The following is a 12,786-nucleotide window of genomic DNA, read 5'->3' as shown; positions in this document are numbered from 1 at the left end:
GTCACGTCCTGGAAGAATTTTGTAAGATTAAATGAGATCACATTTCACTCTTCTGGACTCTAGAGAATACAAGCCCAGGTTTCTCAATCTTTCCTCATAAGACAATCCCACCATCCCAGCTCTGATCTTATTGAATGGCAGAGCAGGATGACAAATGGTAGAAGTGTCAGTGGGGGAGCAATTCGAGGATAGTGACCATAACTCTAAGATTTAATGTCGTTATGGAAAAGGACAAAGATGGACCAGAAATAAAGATACTGAATTGGGGGAAGGCTGATTTCAATATGATAAAACAGGATCTAGCCAAAGTGGACTGGGAGCAGCTACTTGCAGGAAAGTCTACATCAGACAAGTGGGAGCCATTCAATGAGAAAATAGTGAGAGTTCAGGGCTAACATGTTCCCGTAAAGGTGAAAAGTAGGGCAAAAAAGTCCAGGGAACCCTCAATGACAAGGGATATAGAGGATTGGATAAGGAAAAAAAAGGGAGGCATACAGCAGATTCAGAGGGCTGAAAATGGTGGAGATCTGAGAGGAGTATAGAAAGTGTAGGGGTGTACTTAAAAAAGTAATTAGGAAAGCAAAGAGGGGGCATGAAAAAACACTGACGGGCAAGATAAAGGGAAGTCCCAAGGTATTTTATAGGTATATTAGGGGCAAGAGGATAAGCAGGGAAAGAGTAGGGCCCAGTCGGGACCAAAGCAGCAATCTGTGTGTGGAGCTGGATGACGTAGTGAGATTTTAAATAATTACTTTTCATCTGTGTTCACGATGGAAAAGGACAATGTTGGTATCGAGATCAGGGAGGGGGATTGTGATATACTTGAAAAAAATAGCATTGAAAGGGAGGAGGTATTAACGGTTTTAGTGGGCTTAAAAGTGGATAAATCCCAAGCCCAGATGAGATGTATCCCAGGCTGCTATGTGAGGCAAGGAAGGAGATTGCAGGGGCTCTGACACAAATTTTCAAATCTTCTCTGGCCACAGGAAAGGTGCCAGAGGACTGGAGGACAGCAAATGTGGTACCATTATTCAAGAAGGGTAGTAGGGATAAACCAGGTAATTACAGGCCAGTGAGTCTAACATCAGTGGTCGGGAAACTATTGGAAAAACTTCTGAGGGATAGGATTAATCTCCACTTGGAGAGGCAGGGAATAATCAAGAATAGTCAGCATGGCTTTGTCAGGAGGCGATCATGTCTCATAAATGTGATTGAATTTTTTGAGGAGGTGACTAGGTGTGTAGATGAAGGTAAAGCTGTTGATGTTCTCTACATGGCATTCAGTAAGGCTTTTGATAAGGTCCCGCATGGGAGATTGGTCAAGAAGGTAAGAGCCCATGGGATCCAGGGCAATTTGGATCCAAAATTGGCTTTGTGGCAGTAGGCAAAGGGTGATGGTCGAGGGTTGTTTTTGCGATTCGAAGCCTGTGACTAGTGATGTACCACAGGGATCGGTGCTGTTTGTCATGTACATTAATGATTTAGACGTGAATATAGGAGGTATGATCAGTAAGTTAGCAGATGGCACGAAAATTGGTGGTGTCGTAAATAGTGAGGAGGAAAGCCTCAGATTACAGGACGCTATAGATGGGCTGGTAAGATGGGCAGAGCAGTGGCAAAAGGAATTTAATTTTGAGAAGTGTGAGGTGATGCATTTTGGGAGGACTAACAAGGCAAGGGAATATATAATGGATGGTAGGAACCTAGGAAGGACAGAGGGTCAGAGGGTCCTTGGTGTACTTGTCCATAGATCACTGAAGGCAGCAGCAGAGGTAGATAAGGTGGTTAGGAAGGCACATGGGATTCTTGTCTTTATTAGTCGAGGCATGGAATATAAGAGTAGGGAGGTTATGATGGAGCTGTATAAAATGCAAGTTAGGCCACAGCTGGAGTACTGTGTACAGTTCTGGTCACCAGACGAGAGGAAGGATGTGATTGAACTGGAGAGGATGCAGAGGAGATTCACCAGGATGTTGCCTGGGCTGGAGCATTTCAACTATGAAGAGAGACTGGATAGGCTAGGGTTGATTTCCTTAGAGCAGAGAAGGCTGAGGGTAGGGTGGGGGGCTGATTGAGGTATACAAAATTATGAGGGGCACAGATAGGGTAGATAGGAAGAAACTTTTTCCCTTAGTGGAGGTGTCAATAACCATGGGGCATAGATTTAAGGTAAGGGGCAGGAGGTTTAGAGGGGATTTGAGGAAAATCTTTTTCACCAAGAGGATGTTTGGAATCTGGAACACACTGCCTGAAGGGGTGACAGAGACAGGAACCCTCACAAAAGTTAAGTATTTAGATGAGCAATTGAAACGTGAGAGCATGTAAGGCTTTGGGCCAAGTGCTGGAAAATGGGATTCGAATAGATAGGTGCTTGATGGCCGGCACAGATACGATGGGCAAATATACAGAAGTATTTCCTTTCATTTCTGCAGAATTGACTGGATATGGAGAATTGAATGATTTATGTCAATGTGACAGTATCCCAGTGAAATGGAGAGTCAGAATGTTTTTGCTAACTGAAACCTCAGTAACTGTTGAGGAGAGCTCGGTGCTAGTGTAACTGTTTTATTGCTCACATTGCTCGGATGTTATTGTTGTCACGGTGCACACCCTCTCCCACAACCCACCCCGTCCGAGGATCACAGAAACCTGACAGTGGGCCCTCGACCAACGAGGCCACTTCTTCCTGAAGTGAAATTCAGCTGCCGTCTCCCCCTGCTGCTGCTCAGCATTTCACACTTTTTCTCCTCATTGACATAAATACAGGAAGTGCACTGTTGAAAGCATCACTTTTCATTGACAACGATGCAGGGACTCACTGCTGCAAACATGGACACAGAGACAGGTGACAAGCTATCACATACACCACTGATAATAGACACAGATACAGGGGACTCACTGCTGCAAACATAGACACAGATACAGGGGACTCACTGCTGCAAACACCACTGATAACAGACACAGATAGAGGGGACTCACTGCTTCAAACATAGACACAGATACAGGTGACAAGCTATCACATACACCACTGATAATAGACACAGATACAGGGGACTCACTGCTGCAAACATAGACACAGATACAGGGGACTCACTGCTGCAAACACCACTGATAACAGACACAGATAGAGGGGACTCACTGCTTCAAACATAGACACAGATACAGGTGACAAGCTATCACATACACCACTGATAATAGACATAGATACAGGGGACTCACTGCTGCAAACACCACTGTTAATAGACACAGACACAGGGGACTCACTGCTGCAAACACCACTGTTAATAGACACAGATACAGGGGACTCACTGCTGCAAACACCACTGTTAATAGACACAGATACAGGGGATTCACTGCTGCAAACACCACTGATAATAGACACAGATACAGGGGACTCACCGCTGCAAACACCACTGATAATAGACACAGATACAGGGGACTCTGCTTCAAACATAGACACAGATACAGGTGACAAGCTATCACATACACCACTGATAATAGACACAGATACAGGGGACTCTGCTTCAAACATAGACACAGATACAGGTGACAAGCTATCACATACACCACTGATAATAGACACAGATACAGGGGACTCACTGCTGCAAACACCACTGTTAATAGACACAGATACAGGGGACTCACTGCTGCAAACACCACTGATAATAGACACAGATACAGGGGACTCACTGCTGCAAACACCACTGATAATAGACACGGATACAGGGGACTCACTGCTGCAAACACCACTGATAATAGACACAGATACAGGGGATTCACTGCTGCAAACATAGACACAGATACAGGTGACAATCTATCACATACACGACTGATAATAGACACAGATACAGGGGACTCACTGCTGCAAACACCACTGATAATAGACACAGATACAGGGGACTCACTGCTGCAAACACCACTGTTAATAGACACAGATACAGGGGACTCACTGCTGCAAACACCACTGTTAATAGACACAGATACAGGGGATTCACTGCTGCAAACACCACTGATAATAGACACAGATGCAGGGGACTCACTGCTGAAAACACCACTGTTAATAGACACAGATACAGGGGACTCACTGCTGCAAACACCACTGATAATAGACACAGATACAGGGGATTCACTGCTGCAAACACCACTGATAATGGACACAGATACAGGGGATTCACTGCTGAAAACACCACTGTTAATAGACACAGATACAGGGGACTCACTGCTGCAAACACCACTGATAATAGACACAGATACAGGGGACTCACTGCTGCAAACACCACTGATAATAGACACAGATACAGGGGACTCACTGCTGCAAACACCACTGTTAATAGACACAGATACAGGGGACTCACTGCTGCAAACACCACTGTTAATAGACACAGATACAGGGGACTCACTGCTGCAAACACCACTGTTAATAGACACAGATACAGGGGATTCACTGCTGCAAACACCACTGATAATAGACACAGATACAGGGGCCTCACTGCTGAAAACACCACTGTTAATAGACACAGATACAGGGGACTCACTGCTGCAAACACCACTGATAATAGACACAGATACAGGGGATTCACTGCTGCAAACACCACTGATAATAGACACAGATACAGGGGATTCACTGCTGCAAACACCACTGTTAATAGACACAGATACAGGGGACTCACTGCTGCAAACACCACTGTTAATAGACACAGATACAGGGGATTCACTGCTGCAAACACCACTGATAATAGACACAGATACAGGGGACTCACTGCTGCAAACACCACTGATAATAGACACAGATACAGGGGATTCACTGCTGCAAACACCACTGATAATAGACACAGATACAGGGGATTCACTGCTGTGAGTCACGCCACTGTTCACAGGCGCTGGTAAAGGGAACATATTCCTCATAACATCACTGTTCATACATAGCAGGACAGGAGACTGCTGGAAACATCACTGCTCAGAAATACAATTTCTGAGGACTCACGACCAGAAAGGCTATTGTTCAGAGACACAAGCCGAGGAGTCTTACTGCAGGAAACACCACTGTTTATAGACTCAAGTGCAGAGGATCACAACTGGAAAAGCTGCTGTTCATAGACACATGTTCAGAAGTGTCATTGTTCTAACCTCAATACTGAGTGTCCAAAAATTCACAGAGCTGATTCTGAAAGATAGGCTGTTTCCGAAATCCAGAGAGAACAAGTCCAAACAGCAAATTCCCTTCACTATAATGATCTGTTTATTTTTCTGCAAGTAATTCACAGACATTTGCCCTTCATCTCCTGATTTTATTAGACATCAATCGGGGAGAGGCTTATTCTACTTTCACATGCCCCTAGTATTTCCCACATGTTCTGATGCAGATTCTTTATTTACCCGGACATTTTTCAACCAGCCTATGCCTCAGTGCTGCGTCTTTTATCTTCATGGGTTCATGACTAGGATTTAATCCAGTGAAATGCCTACCCCTATTACCATCTGGATATTGCCTATGTCACTGATTTCTACATTGAAAATACAGCCTGTGTCAGATATTGCCCAGCATTATATCTGGAGCAGAGTGAGGCAGAGGTGGAATCCGTTCAGTTCAGACATGAGACACAAATAACATTGGAATGGGATATGAGATGCAATTCAGATTCAATGCTGGGAATTCCTGTGTTATTTTCTATGTTTCAATAATTTAAATATTATTCTCACTGGAGATGTTACCCCATTCTTCAGCTCCTCTCTGAATTTAGTCTGGGTCACTGCATAAATACACGTGTTTGTGCAGCAGCTTAAAAGCAGGAGCATGTAGCTGGTATAGTCTGCGATAGTCATCGGGTCATTGAAACCTGTTAAATAATAATGGTTTGTAATTTGTATTAATAGGAAATATATCACATACGTCATCCATAGTAGTATGAAGTTTCCAGATATAGCGAACAGTAAAATGATAGATTTCCTTCTGCTCTCCATCTCCGGATCATTATGATCCATTTCATTCTTTCTGCCTCTCAGCCTCCTGCGGACTCGATTGGCCGCCAAAATGTGTCCAATGGTCAGAGCATTGAGCAGTAATATCAGGAATGTTGGGAGCAGTGGGGTGAGACAGCGGTCAATCCAGCTAAATGCTACCCATGCAGTTAATGTGTAATACTGCAGCTTTTGATAACAGCCCCAGGGTCTGTTGTCGATTGTAATGTAGGGTTCAAATATAAAGTACCAGGGAATGTTTTTTAAACAGAACAGCAGACACACAGTTCCTATAACTACAGCTGCCGTTTTCTCGGTGCAATATTTAGTCCTCAGTTTCTGGTAACAAATAGTAACAAAACGATCAAAAGTGAAAGCGACTGTTAACCAGACAGAAATATCAGTGGCTGCACGAAGCAGGACGATGTTGAAAGAGCACACAGGGGTGAGTAACAGGAAGGTATTCGGGAAATAATAATCATTAATCCGAAAAAATATCACGTCAGTGATAACGACCAGTAGATCCGCCCCCGACATGGCGACCAGGTAGTGAGTGATACATCTGGAGAGACCGCACTTTCCCCGGGACAGGATCACAATTGTCATCACGTTAGCTGTAAAAGAGAACATAGAACATAGAACAGTACAGCACAGGACAGGCCCTTCGGCCCACGATGTTGTGCCGACCCTTTAACCAACTCTAAGATCAAACTAACTACATATCCTTCATTCTACTATCATCCATGTACCTATCCAAGAGTTGCTTAAATGTCCCTAATGTATCTGCTTCTACTACCACCGCTGGCAGCGCATTCCACGCACCCACCACTCTCTGTGTAAAGAACCTACCTCTGACATCTCCCCGAAACCTTCCTCCAATCACCTTAAAATTATGCCCCCTGGTGATAGCCCTTTCCGCCCTGGGAAAATGTCTCTGGCTATCCACTATATCTATGCCTCTCATCATCTTGTACACCTCTATCAAGTCACCTCTCATCCTTCTTCGCTCCAATGAGAAAAGCCCTAGCTCCCTCAACCTTTCTTCATAAGACATGCCCTCCAGTCCAGGCAGCATCCTGGTAAATCTCCTCTGCACCCTCTCTAAAGCTTCCACATCCTTCCTATACTGAGGCGACCAGAACTGAACACAATACTCCAAATGTGGTCTAATCAGGGCTTTATAGAGCTGCAGCATAACCTCGCGGCTCTTAAACTCAATCCCCCTCTTAATGAAAGCCAACACACCATACGCCTTCTTAACAACCCTATCAACTTGGGTGGCAACTTTGAGGGATCTATGGACGTGGACCCCACGTCTGTGGGCGGCACAGTGGCGCAGTGGTTAGCACCGCAGCCTCACAGCTCCAGCGACCCGGGTTCAATTCTGGGTACTGCCTGTGTGGAGTTTGCAAGTTCTCCCTGTGTCTGCGTGGGTTTCCTCCCACAGCCAAAAGACTTGCAGGTTGATAGGTAAATTGGCCATTATAAATTGCCCCTAGTATAGGTAGGTGGTAGGGGTATATAGGGACAGGTGAGGATGTGGTAGGAATTTGGGATTAGTGTAGGATTAGTATAAATGGGTGGTTAATGGACGGCACAGACTCGGTGGGCCGAAGGGCCTGTTTCAGTGCTGTATCTCTAAATCTAAATCTAAAAACAAATCTAAGATCCCTCTGTTCCTCCACACTGCCAAGAATCCTGTCTTTAAGCCTGTATTCTGCATTCAAATTTGACCTTACAAAATGAATCACTTCACACTTTTCCAGGTTGAACTCCATCTGCCACTTCTCAGCCCAGCTCTGCATCCTGTCAATGTCCCGTTGCAACCGACAACAGCCCTCCACACTATCCACAACTCCAGCAACCTTTGTGTCATTGGCAAGCTTACTAACCCAGCCTTCCACATCCTCATCCAAGTCATTTATAAAAATCACAAAAAGCAGAAGTCCCAGAACAGATCCCTGCGGAACACCACTGGTCACCGAGCTTCAGGCTGAATACTTTCCATCTACTGCCACCCTCTGTCTTCTATGGGCCAGCCAATTCTGTATCCAGACAGCCAAATTTCCCTGTATCCCATGCCTCCTTACTTTCTGAATGAGCCTTCCATGGGGAACCTTATCAAACGCCTTGCTAAAATCCATATACACCACATCCACTGCTCTTCCTTAATCAATGTGTTTTGTCACATCCTCAAAGAATTCAATAAGGCTTGTGAGGCATGACCTGCCCCTCACAAAGCCATGCTGACTATCTCTAATCAAACTATGCTTTTCCAAATAATCATAAATCCTGTCTCTCAGAATCCTCTCCAATAATTTGCCCACCGCCGACGTAAGACTGACTGGTCTGTAATTCCCAGGGTTATCCCTATTCCCTTTCTTGAACAAGGGAATAACATTTGCCACCCTCCAATCATCTGGTACTACTCCAGTGGCCAAATGAATTTGGCCTAACCATCAGCCTCAAGAAAACGAACATCATGGGGCAGGACGTCAGAAATGCTCCATCCATCAATATTGGCGACCACGCTCTGGAAGTGGTTCAAGAGTTCACCTACCTAGGCTCAACTATCACCAGTAACCTGTCTCTAGATGCAGAAATCAACAAGCGCATGGGTAAGGCTTCCACTGCTATGTCCAGACTGGCCAAGAGAGTGTGGGAAAATGGCGCACTGACACGGAACACAAAAGTCCGAGTGTATCAGGCCTGTGTCCTCAGTACCTTGCTCTACGGCAGCGAGACCTGGACAACGTATGCCAGCCAAGAGCGATGTCTCAATTCATTCCATCTTCGCTGCCTTCGGAGAATACTTGGCATCAGGTGGCAGGACTATATCTCCAACACAGAAGTCCTTGAGGCGGCCAACACCCCCAGCTTATACACACTACTGAGTCAGCGGCGCTTGAGATGGCTTGGCCATGTGAGCCGCATGGAAGATGGCAGGATCCCCAAAGACACATTGTACAGCGAGCTCGCCACTGGTATCAGACCCACCGGCCGTCCATGTCTCCGTTATAAAGACGTCTGCAAACGCGACATGAAATCGTGTGACATTGATCACAAGTCGTGGGAGTCAGTTGCCAACATTCGCCAGAGCTGGCGGGCAGCCATAAAGACAGGGCTAAATTGTGGCGAGTCGAAGAGACTTAGTAGTTGGCAGGAAAAAAGACAGAGGCGCAAGGGGAGAGCCAACTGTGCAACAGCCCCGACAAACAAATTTCTCTGCAGCACCTGTGGAAGAGCCTGTCACTCCAGATTTGGCCTTTTTTGCCACTCCAGGCGCTGCTTCACAAACCACTGACCACCTCCAGGCGCGTATCCATTGTCTCCCGAGATAAGGAGGCCCAAAAGAAAAAAGAAAGAACTCCAGTGGACAGTGAAGACGCAAAGATCATCGCCAAAGGCGCGGCAATCTCTTCCCTCGCTTCCCGTAATAACCTTGGGTATATCCCAAACGAACAGAAATAGGGAATCACCCACCTGGTTAAAACAAAATAGTCTGATGGTATTTGATGTGAAATATACTTTACTGCAGGAACTGGGGATGGGAACTGAACTCTTTACAGCTGCTAGAATTGTGTAATTGATTGAATTTTACTATCAAATTGCCATGTGATGTATAGAGTTTGGAGTGAATACATTTAAATCTTTTAGAAAAGACCATAGACTGATCAAATACATACTTTTGAAATTCCAGTTGAGCTGCTTTTGTTCCATTACAAACTCTATCTAAAGTGCGGTGGAAACACAGCAGAGCTCTGGGTAAATGTCCGGTCATTTAACTATCCGAGTAAATGAACAGCGAGGTAATGAAATATAAATAATTGTCAGAAGTAGCAGCTCAGTGAAGGAAACACAAATAAACCAATAAAAAGAAAACACAAGGAAACTAACTGAAAATAAGTAATACATTATCAATTATAAATTGGGAGATAAATGGTCGATGGGGAGCAATGAGAAATAAAAAGGCTCAAAACGTATTCAATGCTAAACAGAGAACAGCAAGAATGAGATCAAACGGCAGGGTTTAGTTCCTGAGTCGGAGAGGGGAGTAGATACCTGGTGAGGGAACTGGCTCAGAGTCGTTAGGTTCTATTCTTAGACTAGTTGTAATGACTAAAGACAGGTGAAGAAAACAGCTGGTAAACAACAGATTAGATAAATAATTGGTATGATTGAACTCGGTCACTTAGCACCAAATTAACAATACAGATGGTGACACGATTTTCCCTCTCTGTAAATCCCAGACACTCCCATCAGCGACCTGAACAGTGCAAAACCATCTGGACAAAATCCAACAATGGCTACAAGGTGGGGAAGCTGAGAGTTGAGCAGCAACAAACAACAATACTTTACCTGTGGATCCCAGGAACAAAGGAACTTTCGAAAGCAGACGATCGAGGAAGGACAACAATCCCGTCCTCGCTGTCCTCACCTCTGATATTGCAGGAAAATTCAGAGGCAGATGACGGTGACTATCTCGAGATCCCTGCAAAGATCAGTTCAAGTGAAAACAGAGCTTACATAGCAAGCTAGGTACCGACCTAGAGTCAGCTTCAGGGAGAATGACTAAGAAGGAGTTCCATCTGAACTGGATGAATCACTCTGTCATATTAAACAGGTACATCAGTTAAATGGAGAATCCCTCTCCCTGGTGTGAAAGACTGTTCTGAAAGCTATTCCAGAGGATCAGGACAATATATATAACTGAGCTCCAGAACAAACAATCAACAATGTAAGAGATACTTTGAATAGTTTGACTCGGATACATTTGATGTGCAGGATAGTGTGAAATATAACAGTTGGTCAATTTGCTATGTGTAAAGAGTGTCATTGATTAATTTGTATAGAAAGAGGTTAAACCGGAGAGTGAGATTGAGAGAGAGTACAACATAGTCCAGAGACATCCCTGTACTGAATATACATCCTGAGCAGTATAGGGCAGCTGGTGCAGAAATAATTAACTGTATTCCTCTAGAAAGGAAGTTGATAGTAAACTCTTAGATGCAAATTATATCGCATGCGTTTCGGAGTGTATAAACTTAATCTAATGTTTTGGTGTGTGTGTATGTGTTTGTGTGTCTGTGTATGTATGTATTTGTGTGCGTGTTTGCATGTGTGTATGTGTTTGCGCATGTCTGTGTATGTGTTTGCGCGTCTGTGTGTCTATGTTTTTAGCATGTGTGTATGTATGTGTTTGTGTGTGTGTTTTTGTGTGTTTGTGTCTATGCGTTTGTGTTTGCATGTGTGTGTTTGCACGTGTGCGTGTATGCTTGCGTGCGTGTGTGTGTATGTATGTGTTTGTGGTGTGTGTTTGTGTGTATGTATATGTTTGCATGTTTGTGTGTATGTGTGTTTGCTGTGTGGGTATGTCTGTGTCTATATGTGTTTGTGTGTGTGTATATATGTGTTTGCGTGCATGTGTGTATATATGTGTTTGCATGTCTTTATGTGTTCGTGTGTGTGTTTGATTGCATGTGTGTGTGTTTGCATGTATGTGTGGGCGAGCGCTGGGCGCGGGGGGGAGGTGGTGGATGTTGGTGTGTGCGCGCTGTGGGGGGGGAGGTGGTGGGTTGTTGTGGGTGCGTGCGCGCTGGGCGGGGGGAGCTGGTGGATGTTGTGGGTGCGTGCGTGCTGGGCGGGGGGGAGGTGGTGCTTGTTGTGGGTGTGTGTATGTGCTGGGTGGGGGGAGGTGGTGGTTGTTTGTGTGTGTGTGTGTGCTGGGTGGGGGGAGGTGGTGGTTGTTGTGGGTGTGTGTGCTGGGTGGGTGAAGGAGGTGGTTGTTCTGTGTGTGTGTATGTGCTGGGTGGGTGGAGGAGGTGGTTGTTGTGTGTGTGTGTGCTGGGCGGGGGGAGGTGGTGGTTGTTGTCTGTGTGTGTGCTGGGTGGGGGGAGGTGGTGGTTGCTGTGTGTGTGTGTGTGCTGGGTGGGTGGAGGAGGTGGTTGTTCTGTGTGTGTGTATGTGCTGGGTGGGTGGAGGAGGTGGTTGTTGTGTGTGTGTGTGCTGGGTGGGTGGAGGAGGTGGTTGTTCTGTGTGTGTGTATGTGCTGGGTGGGTGGAGGAGGTGGTTGTTGTGTGTGTGTGTGCTGGGCGGGGGGAGGTGGTGGTTGTTGTCTGTGTGTGTGCTGGGTGGGGGGAGGTGGTGGTTGTTCTGTGTGTGTGTGCGTGCTGGGCGGGGGGAGGTGGTGGTTGTTGTGGGTGTGTGTGTGCTGGGTGGGTGGAGGAGGTGGTTGTTGTGTGTGTGTGTGTGCTGGGCGGGGGGAGGTGGTGGTTGTTGTGTGTGTGTGTGCTGGGCGGGGGGAGGTGGTGGTTGTTGTGTGTGTGTGTGTGCTGGGCGGGGGGAGGAGGTGGTTGTTCTGTGTGTGTGTGCTGGGTGGGGGGAGGTGGTTGTTGTGTGTGTGTGTGTGTGCTGGGTGGGGGGAGGTGGTGGTTGTTGTGGGTGTGTGCTGGGTGGGTGGAGGAGGTGGTTGTTCTGTGTGTGTGTATGTGCTGGGTGGGTGGAGGAGGTGGTTGTTGTGTGTGTGTGTGCTGGGTGGGTGGAGGAGGTGGTTGTTGTGTGTGTGTGTATGTGCTGGGCGGGGGGAGGTGGTGGTTGTTGTGTGTGTGTGTGCTGGGTGGGGGGAGGTGGTGGTTGTGTGTGTGTGTGCTGGCCGGGGGGTGTTGGTGGGTTGTTGTGGGTGTTTGTCTGCTGGGCAAGGGGAGGTGGTGGTTGTTGTTGTGGGTGTGTGTGTGCTGTGCCGGGGGGGGGGAGGTGGTGGGTTCTTGTGAGTGTATGTGTGCTGGCCGGGGGCAGGTGGTGGGTTGTTGTGGGTATGTATCTGTTGTG

At 46.3% G+C, this 12,786-nt stretch overlaps 1 long non-coding RNA gene across 1 annotated transcript; it reads left to right on the top strand.

The window, feature by feature from the left end:
- The first annotated feature begins 6,232 nt into the window (after positions 1 to 6,232).
- Positions 6,233 to 10,773, top strand: LOC137346052 (uncharacterized). Its single transcript, XR_010968647.1, has 2 exons — positions 6,233 to 6,403; positions 10,209 to 10,773. It is a non-coding gene; the product is annotated as an uncharacterized lncRNA (long non-coding RNA).
- Positions 10,774 to 12,786: the final 2,013 nt, after the last annotated feature.

The sequence above is a fragment of the Heterodontus francisci genome, chromosome 29 (genome assembly GCF_036365525.1).
Source record: "Heterodontus francisci isolate sHetFra1 chromosome 29, sHetFra1.hap1, whole genome shotgun sequence".
NCBI classification, from domain to species: Eukaryota; Metazoa; Chordata; class Chondrichthyes; order Heterodontiformes; family Heterodontidae; genus Heterodontus; species Heterodontus francisci.
Note: the sequence above shows the minus strand (reverse complement) of the source record. Positions and strands in the feature narration are given on the sequence as shown.